Source organism: Lagenorhynchus albirostris, chromosome 10 (assembly GCF_949774975.1).
Source record: "Lagenorhynchus albirostris chromosome 10, mLagAlb1.1, whole genome shotgun sequence".
Lineage (NCBI taxonomy): Eukaryota > Metazoa > Chordata > Mammalia > Artiodactyla > Delphinidae > Lagenorhynchus > Lagenorhynchus albirostris.
The window spans coordinates 60935784-60958436 of record NC_083104.1 but is presented as its reverse complement, the minus strand read 5'-3'; the positions used below and the strand labels follow the sequence as shown (position 1 = coordinate 60958436).

The window sequence follows — 22653 nt, the reverse complement described above, 5'->3', positions numbered from 1 at the left end:
GCCTGCAGAGGGCTATCACATTCTTTTTATTATCTCAGTGGTAGCACATATCCTTCTTTTAAATGTGTATTTGCATTTAAGAAACACTCAAAGGGTATCTGGTAAAAAATATCTATAGGATAAAGCTGAATAATAGGATTTAATTTTTTTAATGGGCTGTATTATAAACATTAAGATCTATTTTATTTAATTCACCAACACTCAGTTGTGAGACTAATATGTTTTCTAAGTTAGTCCAAGGACTTCACTCCTGGTTAGAATGTGGAACATTGCCAAAGACTGTCACTCTCAACAATGAGAACATGTCAAATAAACTACAAAACTATAGGCTTTTAAAACCCAGCAGAAAAGACAGGGTTTAAAGAAACCTAAAAGAGCTAAATTCCAAAAGTTATTAATACTTTATAGGACAGAAAAGATTCAAGGCTGCTTTTGTCCCTAATAGAAAGGGAACCCTGTTCAGGAGGAGGAAGAATTTGCTACAGTACAGAAGCAACCAGTCAAAGCTGGAGTAACATATTAGAATCCCAAGGGGTCCCAGCCTCAGAGCAAGGATGCCCCTAGCCAGCAGTTCTTCCCCAGGAGCCTTAACTGGGTACACGGAATAGACAAGTAATACAGAGTATATTGAAAGCAGTATAAAACAGTCTAGAGAGATCCTCTCCTTCCCTCTCCCTGTTCAAGTCCCCAGGGAATTCCTCAAATACAAATCCTTGTCTTGCTGAGGGTTAGGGGAGAAGCCACAGAACTGAGAAAAGTCCCTCCAAGGTACTCCAGTCCTTCACTACAGTGGAGAGACATATCTCAAAAAGCAGAAAGGACAAAAGAGAAAAACAGAACTCAAATACAAAAAGCTGGACACCTGATAAGCTGAGAGAAATCTCCCAAGGGTCTCCCAAAATATGAGAAGAAACAAAGTTTTATGTCTGATCAGGAGAAAAACACTCAATATAAGCAGATCCAGAGATTATCTAAATGTCAGAAGTATTAAGCAGGGTTTATAAAAAGGCTATGATGAACATGTTAAAGGATCTAATGAATAAGATGGACAACAATTGCAAAAATATGTGAAATTTCAAAAGAAGGATGGAAACTATTTTAAAAAAGATACAAGTGAAATGCTTGCAATGAAAATATATATCAAAAAAGAAATCATGCAGTGAGCATGCATACGTCAGAGGGAAAGATCAGTAAACTTGAAGATAAGTCAATAGAAAGTATCCAAAATGAAACCCAAGTCAGGGGAAGAGGGGTGAGAAACAAAAGGAACATAGCATCTGAAATCTGTGGGACTGTATCAAGTAGTCTTGATTTAGCTTCTCAGATGGAAAGGAGAAAGTGAATGAAGAAATATTTTTAAATATAATGGCCAAGAATTTTCCAAATTGACAAAAGCTACCAACAATCAGATCAAACACACCCTAAGCAAAATACAAAGTAAGTCATACCTAGGTATATCATAATCAGTTGAAAGTCAAAATAAAAGAGTAAATTCTTAAAACAAACCAGAGAAAAAAAGACACACGACATATGGAGGAACAACAATAAGAATTTTAGATGGAAATTTCATGGTAATAAAATAGGCAATGGATCAGAAAGATATAAAAATCCTAAATATGTAGATATCTAATAATAAAGCTTCAGAATTCCTGAAGAAAAAATGGGGAAAAAACTAAAGAAATAGACAAATTCAAATCATAATGTGAGATTTTAAACATCCACTTTTCAATGATTTTTGAAGTAGATAAAAAAAATTTAGTAACAGTGCAGAGGTTTGAAAAACTTTATCATCCAACTTCACCTAGTTGACAATTCATAGAATGCTCCACCTAACAACAGCAGAATATATATTCTTTTGTAATGCATATGAAAGTCATCAAAATAGACCATATGCTGGAGAAAAAACAAGATTCAAATTCCAAAGAAATGAAATCATGCAGATTATGTTCTTTGACCTAAATGGTATTAATTAGAAAAGGAAGAAAATCCCAAAATCCTTGGAATTAACCAATATACTTCTAAATAATCTATGATTTAAAAAAATATCAGAGGGGAAATTTTTAAATATTTCAACTGATCAATAATTGTTTTAAAAAATCAAAATTTTATGATACAGCTAAAGCACTACTAAGAGAAAAATTTTGGCTTTAAAACCATATACTAGAAAAGAAGAAAAATGAAAAATCAATATTTAGGCTTCCACCTTAAGAAAATAGAGAAAGAACAACAAATTAAAACTAAAGAGTAAAAAGAAGAAGAAAAAAAGAACAAAAATTATAATCAATGAGTTAGAAAATTGAAAAACAATAAAATTAAAGAGTTAATTCTTTGAACAAATAAATATGCTTATAAATCCTAGCAAGAATAATCAAGAAATAAGACAGAAAACATAAATTACCTAAGTCAATATTGAAACAGGAGATTCCACTACAGAGCCTACAGACCTTAAAAGGATAATAAGTAGACAGATGAAATGGACAAAGTCTTAAGATACACTATTTATTGAAACTGGTCTAAACTGAAATTATTAAAGAAATAGAATTTTTAACCAAAAATTTTCCCACAAAGAAAATTCCAGTGCCAGATAGTTTCACCAGTAATTTCTACAAACATTTAAGGAAAAAAATAATAATCAAACATTTTTATGAAATAACATTAAATGAAAATAGAAGAAGAGGGAACTCTTCTCGACTTTTAGTATGAGGCCAAAATAAAATGCTATGAAAAGTCTACAGCTTAGATCACATTAAGTGGTAAAAGACTGAATGCTTTTTCCCCCAAATCAGTAAAAAGTTAAGGATATATTCTCACATCACTTCTATTCAAAAATGTACAGGAAGTCCTAGACAGTGCCATATTCAAAATAAGAAATAAAGACTATAAAGGAAGAAATAAAACTGTAATTATTTACAGACAACATGATTATCTACATAGAAATTTGAAATCTACCAAAACACTATTAGAACTAATAAGTGAATTTAGCAAGGTCACAGGACACAAGGTTAATAGTTTTTTTTTTTTTAAGTGTTTCTATATAATAGCAACAAAATGGTGGGGGGGATATAATATATTCAATAGTACCAAAGCATCATAAACTTAGAAATAAAGTGAATGAAAAATGTGAAAGACCTCTACACTAAAATATGTAATGCATTGTTGAGAGAAATTAAAGAAAGCAAATAAGTGGAGAAATCTATATTCATGGGTTAAAAGACTCAATATTGGTTCCCTCTTTATCCTCAAATTGATCTAAGGATTCAACACAATCCTAATCAAAATCCCAGCAGATTTCTAAAAGAAACTGACAAACTCATTCTAAAATTCTTATAAAATGCAACTGATTTTGAATTAGAAGAACAATCTTCAATGAAGAAGAACAATCTGCATAAAAAACAAACATGATTGAGGAGAACTAAGTGAGAGACTTTATACTATCTGATTTTGACTTACAGTCATCTAGCTACAGGAATCAAGAAAGTGTGTATTTGTGTAGGGATAAATATATTAAATGGAACACAATAGAGTTCAGAAATAGACCCACACTTACATGGTCAGTTGATTTGCAATAAAAGTGTCAAGGTAATTGAATAGGAAAGGAAATTCAGTAAATGGTGCTGGATCAACGGGATAAACAATAAAATTAACCTTGACCCCATCTCATTCCATATGCAAAAATTAGATGAAGCATATATCTAAGTATAAAAGCTAAAACTATAAGGCTTCTAGAAGAAAACATGAGACTATTTCACAACCTTGGGATTAGGCAAAATTTCTTAGGACACAAAAAACACTATCAACTTTAAAAATAGATACACATTAGATTTCACCAAAATTAAAAGATACCATTAAGAAAACAAGTCAATATTCAGAATAAAATACTTACAAAAATGACTCTCATAAAGATTATATATTTTTAATACTCCTACAAATCAACAATAAAAAAGAAAACAATCCAGTTTTTTAAATGAGTAAAGGTCTTCAACAGACTTTTTAAATTATTACTTAAGGAAATACAGAAATGGCCAATAAGCATATTAAATGGTCCTCATCATTAGTCATCAGAGAAGTGTATGCTAAAACCACAATAAGATCATTTCACACCCACTAAAATGGCCAAAATTAATTAAAATTAAAATGGCTAAAACAGTATCAAATGTTTATGAGGCTATGTGGAGAAATTGGAACTCATACATTTTTGGTCAGAGTGAAAAATGATGTAACCCCTTCAGAGAAGTGTTAGGTTCAGTTTCTTACAAAATTAAACTATGACTAGTAATCCTTCTGCTAAGTATATAACCTAGAGAAATGAAAACATGTGCCAACAAAAAAACTTTAACAGTGTTTATAGTAGTTTTATTCATAATAACTCCAAACTAAAAATAATTCAAATGCTATCCACAGAAAAATATTGGATAAACAAGTTGTGTGGTTATATTCACATAATGGAAGAGAGCAACAAAAAAATAACAAACTTTCTTTATACCCAACAACATGAATAACTTTAAATACATTCCATTTAATGAAAGGAGCCAAACACAAAAGAATACACAAAGCATGATTTCAGGTATACAGAGTCCCAAGATAGAAAACTAATCTGCAGTGTTAGAAATCAGGAAATATTTGCTCTTGATGGGAGAAGTCAACTGGAACGTGGCACAAATAAACTTATTGGGTGTTAGAAATAGTCTACATTTGCAGTGATGATATTGGTGCATAAATTTGTCTAAGGCCATTAGGCTGAAGGCTTAAAAACTATATAAACTGTTGTATATAATTTATATCTCAGTGAAAAACAGTAAGTCCAAAATCATCATTGTCAGTTTTTAAATTAGGCTGGCCCTCTGGACAAAGAGCTATAAAGGTCAAAAGATGTCAGTGAGAAGCATTTTTGATGAGTCATCACCAGGATGTACTGTTTTATGGCAACTATGTGTACTAATAAATACTGACTAATTTCCTCCCCAAAAGCCTCAAAATTAAGTTATTCTGCTCCTCTACAAAAAATATCCTCATTATTTCTATATAGTATCTAATTCCTTCATAATCCTTGGGCTAAAGTGAATTGTTTACTTGTATTATATTCTAGATTGTATTCTATTCTATATCATTAATGTAGACCATATGAAAAGGGCATTAAATAAATACTGCCACCATGTTACCTCACCACTGAAACATAACTCATATACTTCATAAATATATTTTACGGCTATTTAATTGTACATATGCTTATGCACGATGCATATAAACGGAGGCATATCAAGTTTTACCATTTACTTTAATCACCTGGGGAGCTTGTTAAACATATGGATGCCTTAGCCCTACCCATTAGCTTCAGATTGCAGGGCAAGGAAAGGGCCAAACATTTAAAATAAAATAAAGTAAAAAGCTTCCCATAGGCTAATGTCCACCAAAGTTCTAGAAATTCTGGTATAAGGCAATGCAGAAATGATAAGAAAAGAAAAAAAAAAAACTCCTATTCCCCCAGTAGAGAAGTAAGTTAGCAACCCCAAATAGGAAAGCATAAGTCAGAGAATCTCTACAATCAAAAATTTCTAAAGATTGGCTACTCAGAGAGTAGTCAGGCAACCTTAGCATCCCCAATTTTCAAATGTTAATATGTATACAAATCTGTTAGAAATTCATTAAAATGCACATTCTGATTCAGTAGGTTTGGTTTACCACCTAAGCTCGTTCATTTGAATGAAGGCCTCTAAGGAATATAGGAACATATGCCATTTTTCAACATAGAAAATTCTGTTTTGGAAAATTTTAACTTTTTAATGCTAAATAAAGAGCTCTTCGTGGATAACGAAAAAGGAAATTACTTTTAACAAAATGTAGGAATGTAGGAATTTAAACTGAGCTCACCTGCTAATGAGGAATGTATACTAGACTAACTATCCATCCACCAGGCAATCCAGATTATAGATTTAACACTGCTCCCAACCCACTATAATTTCATATCTTTCTTATAGTGTTCTAGTGTTCAAAAAAAAGGAGATGAAACTGGTGATCTGTAATCTTCCTTTCAACTACAGAGACAATAATCCATATTCTACAGCCTCATAGGATTATTGTGATAAGGAACATTTACAATGTACAGTGTGTGAGACAACATTATGTCATTTAATCTCAGCAAGTGTTTGAGGAAAATAAGGCTGACTTAGAGAACACGGCTTGCCTCTAAGAAACAGACTCACAACTTACACTCAGGTTCTCTCACTCCAGAATTCTTTCCACTGTATTCATTCAATGACAAACATTTATCAAGTACCTATTATGTGATAGATACTCTTTTAGGTGCTGGGAATTCAGAAGTGACCCAGATAAGCTAGATAAGGAATCTGCTTTCATGGAGTTTATGTGCCAGGTTTTAAATATATGATTGAGTGAGATCATTTCAGATAGTAGTGGATGCTATAAAGTAATGAAAACAATAATGTAAACTTGGGCCAGGAGCAGAGGAAGAGCTGCTTTCAATTTGGAGCTCAGAGAAGGCATCTGAAAGGATGACCTGTGAGCTGACACTTGAAGGAATGTGAAGGAGCCATCCTTGCCAGGAACTGGGAACCAAACTTTCCTCTGTGGATGGAGCAAGTTTGCTTGTTCTAGGAACAGAAGGAAGGTCAGTGAAGGAGTGAGGGAGGAAGAGGAGGAAGGGCAGGAGCTGCAGGGAGGTAGCAGGACCCCATGAGGTATGTTACATTTTGAACTGTTTCCCTTAAATGCAAAGTGAATCCATGGAGGATGTGAAGCAGTTGTGCATCATGATGAGGTTTTCACATTGAGTAGAGCATCCCACTTTCAAAATCAAAGAGCTATCTAAAATTTAAGAATTAGTGGTTTCTCAGAGAAACGAGATCAATTGATAATTATCCTCTTTTAATTTTCATCTCTCTTCCATATCCTAAATTTATCTGTCATATCATATTCCACTGCCACTGTCACTAATATTTTATTAAAATCAAAATAAATACTTGTAAGTCAATTTCTGAGAACAGTGGGTACAAATGAAAGCAACTTCCTTGTCTCCTTGCAATGAATGCATCTTTCATTGGGTCCACTGGCTGGAAAGGCATGGGAATTCACGTGAGGAGCCACCAGGAATGCATAAAAGCTTTGAAAACGAAGGACTGTCAGGAAAAATGCCATCTGAAAATGTGTTTGCTGAGCTTGGTTGTAAAACCTTCAAGTAAATTTGAAGACTAAAAATAGACCCCTCTTGAGACACTAATACTCATGCTTCTTTATATGCTCTGTCTTTGAACTAAATTGTAAAATAGGAAAAGGTGGGGAAACTGAAATTCTGGTCCTCATATTTTTACGCACACACACACACACACACACACACACACACACACACCTATTGTGTTCTATATTTTTAACATTAAGGTGGTAGGAGGAAGCATCAATTGGGACAGGTAGAATTGAGAAAGGCAAAATGCTGGCAAACCAGTGAAAGAATTAAGAATGGGTTCATGGAGTCTTCCAGGAAGATGGCGGAAGAGTAAGACGCGGAGATCACCTTCCTCCGCACAGATACACCAGAAATATATCTACACGTGGAACAACTCCTACAGAACACCTACTGAACGCTGGCAGAATACCTCAGAACTCCCAAAAGGCAAGAAACCCCCCACGTACCTGGGTAGGGCAAAAGAAAAAAGAAAAAACAGAGACAAAAGGATAGGGACCGGACATGCACCAGTGGGAGGGAGCTGTGAAGGAGGAAAGGTTTCCATACATTAGGAAGCCCCCTCACGGGCGGAGACTGCGGGTGACGGAGGGGGAAAGCTTCAGGGCCGCGGAGGAGAACACAGCAACAGGGGTGCAGGGGGCAAAGAGGAGAGATTCCCGCACAGAGGATCGGTGCCGACCGGCACTGAGCAGCCCGAGAGGCTTGTCTGCTCACCGGCCGGGGCGGGCGGGGCTGGGAGCTGAGGCTCGGGCTTTGGTCGGAGCGCAGGGAGAGGACTGGGGTTGGCGGTGTGAACACAGCCTGCGGGGGGGTTAGTGCACCACGGCTGGCCGGAAGGGAGTCCAGGTAAAGGTCTGGACCTGTCAAAGAGGCAAGAGACTTTTTCTTCCCTCTTTGTTTCCTGGTGCGCGAGGAGAGGGGATTAAGAGTGCTGCTTAAAGGAGCTCCAGAGACGGGCCTGAGTCGCGACTAAAAGCGCGGACCCGAGACAGGCATGAGACGCTAAGGCTGCTACTGCCGCCACCAAGAAGCCTGTGTGCCAGCACAGGTCACTATCCACACCCCCCTTCCGGAGAGCCTGTGCAGCCCGCCACTGCCAGGGTCCCGGGAACCAGGGACAACTCCCCTGGGAGAACGCATGGCGCGCTTCAGGCTGGTGCAACGTCACGCCGGCCTCTGCCACTGTAGGATCACCGCGCACTCTGTGCCCCTCCCTCCCCCCCCGCCTGAGTGAGCTAAAGCCCCCGAGTCAGCTGATCCTTTAACCCCGTCCTGTCTGAGCGAAGAACAGAAGCCCTCCGACGACCTACACGCAGAGGCGGGGCCAAATCCAAAGCTGAGCCCCTGGGAGCTGTGAGAACAAAGAAGAGAAAGGGAAATCTCTCCTAGCAGCCTCAGAAACAGAGGATTAAAGCTCCACAATCAATCTGATGTACCCTGCATCTGTGGAATACACGAATAGACAACGAATCATCCCAAATTAAGGAGGTGGGCTTTGAGAGCAAGATTTATGATTTTTTTCCCCTTTTCATTTTTTTATGAGTGTGTATGTGTATGCTTCTGTGTGAGATTTTGTCTGTATAGCTTTGCTTCCACCATTTGTCCGGGGGTTCTCTCTGTCCGTTTTTGTTTTTTTTTAATTTTTTTTCTTAATAATTACTTTTTATTTTAATAACTTTATTTTATTTTACTTTATCTTTGTTCTTTCTTTCCTTCCCTCCTTTAGACAATGAATCATCAAAAATTGAGGAGGTGGACTTTGAGAGCAAGATTTATGATACTTTCCCCTTTTCCTCTTTTTGTGAGTGTGTATGTGCATGCTTCTATCTGAGATTTTTGTCTGTAGAGCTTTGCTTCCACTGTTTGTCCTAGGGCTCTGTCCGTCCGTTTTTTAAATTTTTTTCTCTTAATAATTATATTTTTATTTTAATAACTTTATTATATTTTATCTTACTTTATTTTATTTTACTTTATCTTCTTTCTTTCTTTTTTTCTTCCTTCCCTCCATCCTTCCTTCCTTCCTCCCTCCTTCCCTCCCTCCTTTCTTTCTTTCTTTCTTTCTTTCTATTTCTACTAATTCTTTCTTTCTACTTTTTCTACCTTTTATTCTGAGCCATGTGGATGAAAGGCTCTTGGTGCTGCAGCCAGGAGTCAGTGCTGTGCCTCTGAGGTGGGAGAGCCAACTTCAGGACACTGGTTCACAAGAGACCTCCCAGCTCCACAGAATATCAAATGGCGAAAATCTCCCAGAGATCTCCATCTCAACACAAGCACCCAGCTTCACTCAACGACCAGCAAGCTACAGTGCTGAACATCCTATGCCAAACAACTAGTAAGACAGGAACACAACTCCACCCATTAGCAGAGAGGCTGCCTAAAATCATAATAAGTCCACAGACCCCCGAAAACACACCACCAGACATGGACCTGCCCACCAGAAAGACAAGTTCCAGCTTTATCCACCAGAACACAGGCACTAGTTTCCTCCAGCAGGAAGCCTACACAACGCACTGAACCAAGCTTAGCCACTGGGGACAGACACCAAAAACAACAGGAACTACGAACCTGCAGCCTCCAAAAAGGAGACCCCAAACACAGTAAGATAAGCAAAATGAGAAGACAGAAAAACACACAGCAGATGAAGGAGCAAGATAAAAACCCACCAGACCTAACAAATGAAGAGGAAATAGGCAGTCTACCTGAAAAATAATTCAGAATAATCATAGTAAAGATGATCCAAAATCTTGGAAATAGAACAGAGAAAATGCAAGAAACATTTAACAAGGACCTAGAAGAACTAAAGATGGAACAAGCAATGATGATCAACACAATAAATGAAATTAAAACTACTCTAGATGGGATCAATAGCAGAATAACTGAGGCAGAAGAACGGAAAAGTGACCTGGAAGATAAAATAGTGGAAATAACTACTGCAGAGCAGAATAAAGAAAAAAGAAGGAAAAGAATGGAGAACAGTCTCAGAGACCTCTGGGACAACATTAAACGCACCAACATTCGAATTATAGGGGTTCCAGAAGAAGAAGAGAAAAAGAAAGGGACTGAGAAAATATTTGAAGTGATTATAGTTGAAAACCTCCCTAATATGGGAAAGGAAATAGTTAATCAAGTAGAGGAAGCACAGAGAGTCCCATACAGGATAAATCCAAGGAGAAATATGCCAAGACACATATTAATCAAACTGTCAAAAATTAAATACAAAGAAAACATATTAAAAGCAGCAAGGGACAAATAACACACAAGGGAATCCCCATAAGGTTAACAGCTGATCTTTCAGCAGAAACTCTGAAAGCCAGAAGGGACTAGCAGGACATATTTAAAGTGATGAAGGAGAAAAACCTGCAGCCAAGATTAGTCTACCCATCCAGGATCTCGTTCAGATTTGATGGAGAAATTAAAACCTTTACAGACAACAAAAGCTGAGAGAGTTCAGCACCACCAAACCAGCTTTACAACAACTGCTAAAGGAACTTCTCTAGGCAAGAAACACGAGAGAAGGAAAAGACCTACAATAACGAACCCAAAACAATTAAGAAAATGGAAATAGGAACATACATATCAATAATTACCTTAAATGTAAATGGACTAAATGCTCCCACCAAAAGACACAATTGGCTGAATGGATACAAAAACAAGACCCATATATTTACTGTCTACAAGAGACCCATTTCAGACCTAGAGACACATACAGACTGAAAGTGAGGGGATGGAAAAAAATATTTCATGCAAATGGAAACCAAACGAAAGCTGGAGTAGCAATTCTCATTTCAGACAAAATAGACTTTAAAATAAAGACTATTAGAAGAGAAAAAGAATGATCAAGGGATCAATAATGATCAAGGGATCAATCCAAGAAGAAGATATAACAACTGTAAATATTTATGCACCCAACATAGGAGCACCTCAATACATAACGCAAATACTAACAGCCATGAAATGGGAAATGAACAGTAACACATTCATAGTAGGGGAATTTAACACCCCACTTTCACCCATGGACAGATCATCCAAAATGAAAATAAATAAGGAAACACAAGCTTTAAATGATATGTTAAACAAGATGGACTTAATTGATATTTATATGACATTCCATCCAAAAAGAACAGAATACACATTTTTCTCTAGTGCTCATGGAACATTCTCCAGGATAGATCATATCTTGGATCACAAATCAAGCCTTGGTAAATTTAAGAAAATTGAAATTGTATCAAGTACCTTTTCCGAACACAAGGCTATGAGACTAGATATCAATTACAGGAAAAGATCTGTAAAAAATACAAACACGTGGAGGCTAAACAATACACTACTTAATAACGAAGTGATCACTGAAGAAATCAAACAGGAAATTTAAAAATACCTAGAAACAAATGACAATGGAGACACGATGACCCAAAATCTATGGAATGCAGCAAAAGCAGTTCTAAGAGGGAAGTTTATACCAATACAATCCTACCTTAAGAAACAGGAAGCATCTCGAATAAACAACCTAACCTTGCATCTAAAGCAATTAGAGAAAGAAGAACAAAAAAACCCCAAAGCTAGCAGAAGGAAAGAAATCATAAAAATCAGATCAGAAATAAATGAAAAGAAATGAAGGAAACAATAGCAAAGATCAATAAAACTAAAAGCTGGTTCCTTGAGAAGATAAACAAAATTGATAAACCATTAGCCAGACTCATCAAGAAAAAAGGGAGAAGACTCAAATAAATAGGATTAGAAATGAAAAAGGAGAAGTAACAACTGACACTACAGAAATACAAAAGATGATGAGAGATTACTACAAGCAACTCTATGCCAATAAAATGGACAACCTGGAAGAAACGAACAAATTCTTAGAAATGCACAACTTGCCAAGACTGAATCAGGAAGAAATAGGAAATATGACCAGATCAATCACAAGCACTGAAATTGAAACTCTGAATAAAAATCTTCCAACAAACAAAAGCCCAGGACCAGATGGCTTCACAGGCGAATTCTATCAAACATTTAGAGAAGAGCTAACACCTATCCTTCTCAAACTCTTCCAAAATATAGCAGAGGGAGGAACACTCGCAAACTCATTCTACGTGGCCATCATCACCCTGATACCAAAACCAGACAAGGATGTCACAAAGAAAGAAAACTACAGGCCAATATCACTGATGAACATAGATGCAAAAACCCTCAGCAAAACACTAGCAAACAGAATCCAACAGCACATTAAACAGATCATACACCATGATCAAGTAGGGTTTATTCCAGGAATGCAAGGATTCTTCAATATACGCAAATCAATCAACGTGATACACCATATTAATAAACTGAAGGAGAAAAACCATATGATCCTCTCAATAGATGCAGAGAAAGCTTTCAACAAAATTCAACACCCATTTATGATAAAAACCCTGCAGAAAGTAGGCATAGAGGGAACTTTCCTCAACATAATAGAGGCCATATATGACAAACCCACATCCAACATCATCCTCAATGGTGAAAAACTGAAAGCATTTCCACTAAGATCAGGAACAAGACAAGGTTGCCCACTCACCACTCTTATTCAACATAGTTTTGGAACTTTTAGCCACAGCAATCAGAGAAGAAAAGGAAATAAAAGGAATCCAAATTGGAAAAGAAGAAGTAAAGTTGTCACTGTTTGCAGATGACATGATACTATACATAGAGAATCCTAAAGATGCTACCAGAAAACTGCTAGAGCTAATCAATGAATTTGGTAAAGTAGCAGGATACAAAATTAATGCACAGAAATCTCTGGCATTCCTATCCACTAATGATGAAAAACCTGAAAGTGAAATCAAGAAAACCCTCCCATTTACCATTGCAACAAAAAGAATAAAATATCTATGAATAAACCTACCTAAGGAGACAAAAGACCTGTATGCAGAAAATTATAAGACACTGATGAAAGAAATTAAAGATGATACAAATAGATGGAGAGATATGCCATGTTCTTGGATTGGAAGAATCAGCATTGTGCAAATGACTCTACTACCCAAAGCAGTCTACAGATTCAATGCAATCCCCATCAATCTATCACTGGCATTTTTCACAGAACTAGAACAAAAAATTTCACAATTTGCATGGAAACACAAAAGACCCCTAATAGCCAAAGCAATCTTGAGAACGAAAAATGGAGCTGGAGGAATCAGGCTCCCTGACTTCAGACTATACTACAAAGCTTCAGTAATCAAGACAGTATGGTACTGGCACAAAAACAGAAAGATAGACCAATGGAACAGGATAGAAAGCCCAGAGATAAACCCACGCACATATGGTCAGCTTATCTTTGATAAAGGAGGCAGGAATGTACAGTGGAGAAAGGACAGCCTCTTCAATAAGTGGTGCTGGGAAAACTGGACAGATACATGTAAAAGTATGAAATTAGATCACTCCCTAACACCATACACAAAAATAAGCTCAAAATGGATTAAAGACCTAAATGTAAGGCCAGAAACTATCAAACCCTTAGAGGAAAACATAGGCAGGACACTCTATGACATAAATCACAGCAAGATCCTTTTTGACCCACCTCCTAGAGAAATGGAAATAAAAATAAACAAATGGGACCTAATGAAACTTCAAAGCTTTTGCACAGCAAAGGAAACCATTAACAAGACCAAAAGACAACCCTCAGAATGGAAGAAAATATTTGCAAATGAAGCAACTGACAAAGGATTAATCTCCAAAATTTATAAGCAGCTCATGCAGCTTAATAACAAAAAAACAAACAACCCAATCCAGAAATGGGCAGAAGACCTAAATAGACATTTCTCCAAAGAAGATATACAGACTTCCAACAAACACATGAAAGAATGCTCAACGTCACTAATCATTAGAGAAACGCAAATCAAAACTACAATGAGATATCATCTCACACCAGTTAGAATGGCCATCATCAAAAAATCTAGAAAAAATAAATGCTGGAGAGGGTGTGGAGAAAAGGGAACCCTCTTGCACTGTTAGTAGGAATGTAAATTGATACAGCCACTGTGGAGAACAGTATGGAGGTTCCTTAAAAAACTACAAATAGAACTACCATATGACCCAGCAATCTCACTACTGGGCATATACCCTGAGAAAACCATAATTCAAAAAGAGTCATGTACCAAAATGTTCATTGCAGCTCTATTTACAATAGCCCAGAGGTGGAAACAACCTAAGTGTCCATCATCAGATGAATGGATAAAGAAGTTGTGACACATATATACAATGGAATATTACTCAGCCATAAAAAGAAACGAAATTGAGCTATTTGTAATGAGGTGGATAGACCTAGAGTCTGTCATACAGAATGAAGTAAGTCAGAAAGAGAAAGACAAATACCGTATGCTAACACATATGTATGGAATTTAAGAAAAAAATATCATGAAGAACCTGGGGTAAGACAGGAATAAAGACACAGACCTACTAGGGAATGGATTTGAGGATATGGGGAAGGGGAAGGGTAGGCTGTGACAAAGCAAGAGAGAGGCATGGACATATATACACTACCAAACGTAAGGTAGGTAGCTAGTGGGAAGCAGCTGCATAGCACAGGGAGATCAGCTCGGTGCTTTGTGATCGCCTGGATGGGTGGGATAGGGAGGGTGGGAGGGAGGGAGATGCAAGAGAGAAGTGATATGGGAACAAATGTATATATATAACTGATTCATTTTGTTGTAAAGCAGAAACTAACACACCATTGTAAAGCAATCATACTCCAATAAAGATGTTAAAAAAAGAAAAAAGAATGGGTTCATGTACATATGTATGTATGTAAAGTTTGGTTCGTTTGAGTGGTCATTAAAACAACAGAACTAAATGTAATTTTTGGAATTTCATAGGTCAAAATATGCCCCCCAAAATATGTAATTAATCAATGCCACCTTGATTGTGTAAACAATTCATGGTCAACTAAACAACTGACATTTGTTATCATACTTCTCTAAACAAAAATCTAATATGGTAGCCAGACAGGTAAATATAAATCCCCATTTTATAGACAGGAGGCTAAAGGATTCCAAGAAGCTATTATTTTACATTTTGCACAGTTTTCTCTCACACTGCAGAGTGGATGACTGCTTTCTTGTTCTGCTTATAGAGTACATCATATAGCGTCCATTAAAGCTGCACAAGAAAAAGTGAAATGGCAGTAACTTGGTAGAGTTATTGTAGTTTGGTGGAGAGGTTTAAAATCCCATCTCTTCCTTAGAAGTCATAGCAGCTTCTAAATATTCAAGCAATGAAAAAATATACATGTCTGTGTAACCATTTGAAATGAGACCAGTAAAAAATAGTCAAGGAACATGGAGTACAGTGTACTTTATTTGCCTATGCCAGCAAATCCACTAAAATCAGCCCATTGGATTCTGTTAGTAATTTTATGCTGTGCTTATAAATATAGCTCTTTTTCCTATCCCTAAATTCCTTTTATATTAACATATATTAACCTAATTTTTATCATTTTTTTTTTCTTAACTCAGCTCTAATTTTTACAATAAAGTATCAGGAAAGCAAAGACATCATTCAGAAAGGGAAAGCTAATAAAATTTTGATCTTGGAACTCAGGTCAAATTGTTCTCCAACTTCCTAATCTTCCAATTCTTCTATGATACACAAAAAAGAATGCTGGATAACAAGTCATGCAATGTGAGTTCCAGTCCTAGCTGTGCCTTGTTTACCTGCTTAGAAAATAAAATGTAAGCATTTACAAAGCTAAATAGCAATACAGGATAATATATGGAAAATAAATGGATAGATAAAAGAGGAGCCAGGGTGAAAGAAAATGGGTGGAAATAAGCAATTAATGTTCAAGTGATATGAAGAAAATCATCAATAAGCAACTCTAGCACTCCAATTATGATTTCTAAATACCATTTCCCATCAAAAGAAACAAGGCTGTTTAGGGAGAATAGCAGATTCCAGATCTGGGGGACATGAGACATGAGACAGAGAAATCTTGTCATTCTAAAAACAAGGAATGTCTCAAAAGCGACTGGGATTAGATCCAAAGGACCCAAGAGCTAAGTTGAGGGGCTCCCATGAGCTAAAGAGAAAACCGTCTGATCATTAAAAATAATAGTTACTACAATGGATTGATGTACAACAATTTACTAAACCTATGAGTTCATGATGATAAATACAAAAAACAGAAAACAACCATTGGTCACCTTTGGAGGTTGCTAGGGTACAAATAAAAAGAAGCAAGCATTTGTCCTACTTTTCCTACATGGATAATACTTCAGGGTAATAAAACAGTTAATGATAAATGCCAGAAGAATATAATTAGAAAATCATATTTTGCAACCACTAATGAAATATGGATATAGGCAAGGATCACCGGTGTGCCGATATGACTGGGTGAAAGGTTAGAGAGGAAATCAGGACAGATGCATTACTTGACTACACCTGAACCCACTCACCTTCCTTAGCATCATTAAAGTAGAATAAGACGTATGTTCCTCCAGACATGACCTAATAAAAGCACATGTCCATCTGTGAATAATTTTTTTTTTTTTTTTTGGCGGTACGCGGGCCTCTCACTGTTGTGGCCTCTCCCGCTGCGGAGCACAGGCTCCGGACGCACAGGCTCAGCGGCCATGGCTCACGGGCCCAGCCGCTCCACGGCATGTGGGATCTTCCCGGGCGGGGGCACGAACCCGTGTCCCCTGCATCGGCAGGCAGACTCTCAACCACTGCACCACCAGGGAATCCCTGTGAATCATTTTTCGTAAATAAAAAGTAACACCTGAATCTACTCAGTTCTCTGTATCCGCCCAGTTATAAGAAATTCAGGCATCTATTAAATGACACCAAGAGGATGAAATCAGTGAAAGTGAAAACTTGTGCAATTAATATATAAGTGGCAAGAAAATAAAAGTAAGGGGACTTAAATTAAATGCAGTTGTGGACTCTGTTGGAATCCTGATTTAAATAACAAACTGCAGATACTTTTGAGACAGACAAAATTGAACATGGACTGGGTATTAGATGATATGCACCATTTTAAAAATTCACTGGGTGTGATAGTAGCATGGTGGTTTTTTTTGCTTTAGCTTCTTAGGTGTTTGAAGAAAAAAAGATATAATAAAAGTATCAATATAAACCACCCAGTGGGGAAAATATTTGTAACAGATATAATCAACACAAAATTGTATCCAGAACACAAATTGTCTATTCTAAATATTTTCTAAGATGAATAGTAAACCCAGTTTGTTTTGTCTTATTCTTACTTTAAATCTTTTTAATGGCCAGAGTTTACTAAAAAATATGCCACGAAATTCCTAGGTGAGGCTAATAGCAGCATTGTACTAACAGAGCATGTGTGATAGTAATGCAAACACCAGCCATGGCAGGGAAGAAAGCAATATATTGAAGTATTTACCTCCATTCAAAAAAAGAAAAAAACCCTCATCTAGTTTGCGGTGTTTCTACTCTAAACTAATTAACCAAATTGGGGGTAGGGATTGGGAGGGCTGTAGCTTAAATGTATATGTGATATGCATAGTAATTAGTGTAATTATCCTCCCTTTTTTAAAACAAATGTTATTTCAGTGGGTCACTCTCTGAAAATTCAAATTTATTTTTCTTCATTAAGTTGCCCCCCTCTCACAGTTACTAGTTTCAAATTGAACTAATTTAAAGCTGCCTAATTAATAAAATACCTCTATACTTTTATCAAAACTCAATGACTGTTTATGCTCACATCAGCAATTCTAAGCATGATGCTATATGAATAGTTATTTTACTGATTTTTCTAACTAAGTTTGATGAGTTTCAAAGATTGTAAAATGGTCAAGTGAACACTGGAGAAAAGGACAGCACCAATTCAAATTTCCTGGAGAGTTTAAGAGACTTGGTTTAACCTGAATAATTTACTCCTAAATCATTCTTAATTCTAAAAGAATTAGTGTAAGCATTTCACTAACATTCCTTATACTCAAACTGTAGTTATGATACACTAGAGGGTTTCCTGGAAATGCATTATAGTAACTTGGGACCTCATATAATTGATATGTACTGTGTACTTAGGTTCATTTTTAAAGGTTTAGATCATTATTCTTCTATTTTGAATTATCATGGCTCTATGACTGCTATTGAGAGTTAACCACTGATACATTATTTAATATTAATTGCTAGTCAGAAACAGAGCCCCTCACAAAATAATATTTCTATAATGAATATGAACCACTTAAGTGATTTTATACTATAGTTTTGCTACAAATACAATAACTGATCCTACTCTGAGGTATTCTAGGTGTACAGAAGAAATTCTAGTTTTGTTAGACAAATAACACGTTGATAAAGACAGCAGTTAAGTAGAATATGATTATAATTACCTCTCTGAACTTACAATTTTTCCCTTTCAAGGAAAACAACTAATCACGGAAAATAAAAATGCGTGACACTTAGCATGGAACCCAAGAGAAGACACAGGGAAAAACTAAAATTTAAAGTCATTGACAAAGAAACAAAATATCACCAAGGAAAAGGCACACACACACAAAAAAAATAGGCAAAGAAAAAACACAAAGCATCATTGTCATCTAATTTAATACAGTACTTAAAGTTCTTAGTGATCTCTAAGAATATGTTGTATAAAGATGTTACATGCATGGTTTCCATAGTTAGATATTTCTACAGTAGCTTATCGAAGCATGAGAAAACAAAGGATATATACTCAAACATTATTAGAATTATCTTTATCCATTAATGATGTATAGCTATCTGCTACAAATCAATGAGTGAAAGCATTATGTGGCTTAAAAATATTAGACTGGGTGTTAGAAGACAATATTTAGCGTGATTCTGCCATCATAAGAATTTAAACAAGAGTGAAAGAAAAAAATCAGCTGGAACTGCTCCCTGAGACTTGGTTTCTTTTCTATAAAAAGAAAAGGGTTGACCAGTCTGAAATTCTATGCATCTGTGATAATCATCAAAATCAATTTACATGTATTCCTTTGTGGTTTTTTAATATTTTTATTTATGTATTTATTATTTTGGCTGCACTGGGTCTTAGTTGCAGCATGCGGAATCTTCGTTGAGGCATGCAGGATCTTTAAGTTGCAGCATGTGGACTCCTTAGTTGCAGCATGTGGTTAAACAAAAGTATAATTATACTATTGCATTGCTGCTTTACAAAAAAACAAATCATAGACATTTAAGAAACAAGTATCAGAGCCAAGATACTATATTCCAGTGCATAAAATACAAATATGGAGTGTTGATTAGATACAGTTTAAAGTTCACCATGTAGTAAATAGTGCTTTCACTTACAATTATTCATGATTACTCTCATCCACCTCATCGTTCCTTGTCTGAGCTCCTCCCAACCAGTAACATCTCCAACTTCACTAATGGTTTTCTGTGTAGAAGAATCGTCTCTCCAACTAGTACGTGTACTTAATGCAGGGCTGGTATTCAAACCCTGGTCTACCAATCACTAGCTTGGGCATGTTCTCATACCCTGCTTAGTCAGTTTCTTCATCTGAAACAAGAAACACCCCTTCTAGGACTATTGTAAAGATTAAATGAGATAGTAAAACACTCACTCATGTGAGGTTAAATAGCGAGTCACAAGCATTTTACATTTCACTCTTTACCCTCCCTAGATTCCTAATTACAAACAAGAAAGTATTTTATTTATGTCTTTTGTATACTGCAGAGCCCTCAACAGCACTAAGTTCTCAGAAGGCACTGAAATATTTGTAGCATCATTGACTCAATAAGAATTTATTGAGAATAAACTTGTGTCAGGCTTTGGGGTAGGCGTGGGGAGAAAGTAAAAATGAACAAGAATGTTACAGCTCTTTCACTGGAGATTTGTAAATCAGCTAGATACCATATAAGGATATTAGAAGTATGAAGTAATTTTCACATAACTTGGAACAATTTTAACTAGAGGTTGACCAGAGTATTTAAAAATACAATACAGTAAAAAAAATACAATACAGAAATAACAAAAATGCATATTAATACCTAAATAGGAAAGATTTGAGGTTATAGCCATGGTTTATAACCCTAGATGAAAGTCCCTTAGAGTTAAACTCTAATGAGCAAAAAGTGAATTTTTGTCTAATTGGAAACCTGTTTTCTTTTTCTTGGAGTGGGACTCACAGGAAAAACATTGCAGCGATTCAAGTTCCGTGATAAAGGAGAAAAAACAAAATGGGTTTTCATAGACGGGATGAAATCATGTTTCCATAGAAACCCTGAAATGGTTTGTTACAGCCCAACTTAAGTTGGCAATTTTGGCTAATTTCAACTATAAAAATAAATGTGGCAACTTAAAAAAATTTACCCCATCTTATCATGAATATCATTTTCAAATAATATTTAAATACATAGAAATCACCTCACTGGATTAAAGACATATCTTTAAATTTCTTTAATCATTACTAACTTCACCTGGCAAAGATATTATTTAAACTGGAAACAAATCCAATGAACTAACTTGTGCCAGAATAAACAGAATCTAGAATATGGTTCTCCTCTGATTCTAATGTTAGAGCAAGAACAAGGACAAAGACTTCCTCTATTACAGACTAGCAGAGTCTGTGGGTTTAACAGCTTTCACTGAATCATGATAACCAAAATAGACTCACAATCCTATCCCAAACAGCAAGGCTACTTTTTTTCATTTAGATTATTTTCTTCAAATTAGAGATCCATTTGATCACGGGCATATTCGGCCACAAATAAGTCACCAAAATGTTTATGTTTTATAGTAATGATTTTAAAAATATTTTTGTCCTATTTTTTTACTTTCATTAAAGGCTTTACTCTTATTTAAGGACTTCACTGTCATACAGGGATTGGCCCCAGCCTTTGAATTTGCTTCTTATGAATTTCTTTTGCATGACTCTATGCTTTCAGACATAAGTCAGAAGAGTCAAAGCCCAGGCAAATATGTACCCAGACAATCAACTCTGAATGTACACACTGCTATATAAAAAACAGGTAACCAACAAGGACCTACTGTATAGCACAGTGAACTCTGATCAATACTCTGTAATAACCTAAATGGGAAAAGAATTTGAAAAAGAATAGATGCATGTATATGTATAACTGAACCATTTTGCTGCACATCTGAAATGAACACAACATTGCTAATCAACTATAAAAAATATTTAAAAGAAAGAAAGAAAGGGAAAGAAACCTGTCCAGTCACACAACCTAGCTCAGCTCTTCACCACATCCAGTAACCAGCTCACAATCATACGTAACTAAAGTTGAGCCTTCTAGGCTTTATCCACCCAACAATTTCAAAGCTGGGAAACTAACAATTAATTCTCAAAGGATCACTCTTCCCTTGACTGTCTTGCATGCATGCTTTCTCTCCTTCCCTTCATGTCCAAGTGTCATGAGCAAGGTCTTCATCTGTTTTCCTCCATTTCCCCACCTCCTGATAAATCTTCACCCACTACAATCCAAAGTCTGACTCCAGTGTGCTACTGCTACACTGCTCCTGTCAAGGGCACCAGTGATTTCCTAATTGCCTAAGTAAATCAACTCTCTCTCGCCATCTTTCTTAACCTCTCTGTGTTAGGCTCATACAGGTGTTTTCTGTTTTCTTTTTTTTTTACCTTTCTCCCTAAGTCTTCCTGACATCATTCACCCTGGAAGTGACTTATTTCCAGACTGCTCTGAGAGTCCCTCCTACTATCCACTGTGTGTTTAGGTTCCTGGAGTTTAGCCAGAGTCTCTACATTTCTTATTCTGCAAACTCTCACTGGAGAAATGTATCCTCCCCTACAGCTTTAACATCCACTTTAATACCACTGGATCACAAATGTTTATCTCCAGAGCACACTTCACTCTTTCATTCAAGAGTCCATTTTTAAATAATTATATCCAAAAGTCTAGTGAACATCAACTTTTATACAGCGACATCCATCTCAGTTTCAAAGTTTCAACAAATCTTGAAGTGAGCTCAAAATCTATTCCTGAAAAATGGCTATTGTCTTTCTATTCTCTATTCAAGTAATGACTCTGCTATTTACCCAGCTATCCTAAATCAGAACCATGAGTATCTTCCCAAAGCTATTTTCTGTCCATCCTCTCTCACAACAAACAAAAAAAACCCTCAAGACTCTGTACTCTACATCCACTGTCACCGTTGTAGGCTTGGAGGTTATCATTTCATATCCACCATACTACTGAAATAGATGCAGAAGAAACATTTGGGAATTTAAATACATTAATTATATTGAAAAATACAATACCCATTCTTTATTTTAAAATAAAAAGACAAGTTTTTTTTAATATGACAAAGCCAAAAACCAATAGGAACCATAATAATTAATGGTAAAATGTTAGAAGAATTCTCTTTGAATAAAGTCAGAAGTAATACAAGGAGGCCTGCAATCATCTCTGTTTAGCACTTAAACATTCTATCTAAGAAAATAAGATAAAAATAAGGTGTAAGGTTTGAGAAAGAAAGAAAATTATCAACATTA

At 36.0% G+C, this 22653-nt stretch overlaps 1 protein-coding gene across 1 annotated transcript in view; it reads right to left on the bottom strand.

Annotated features, from left to right (window-relative positions):
* Positions 1 to 22653, bottom strand: part of COL21A1 (collagen type XXI alpha 1 chain) — a 186243-nt gene that overhangs the window by 127643 nt on the left and 35947 nt on the right. The gene's annotated exons all lie outside the window — the stretch shown is intronic.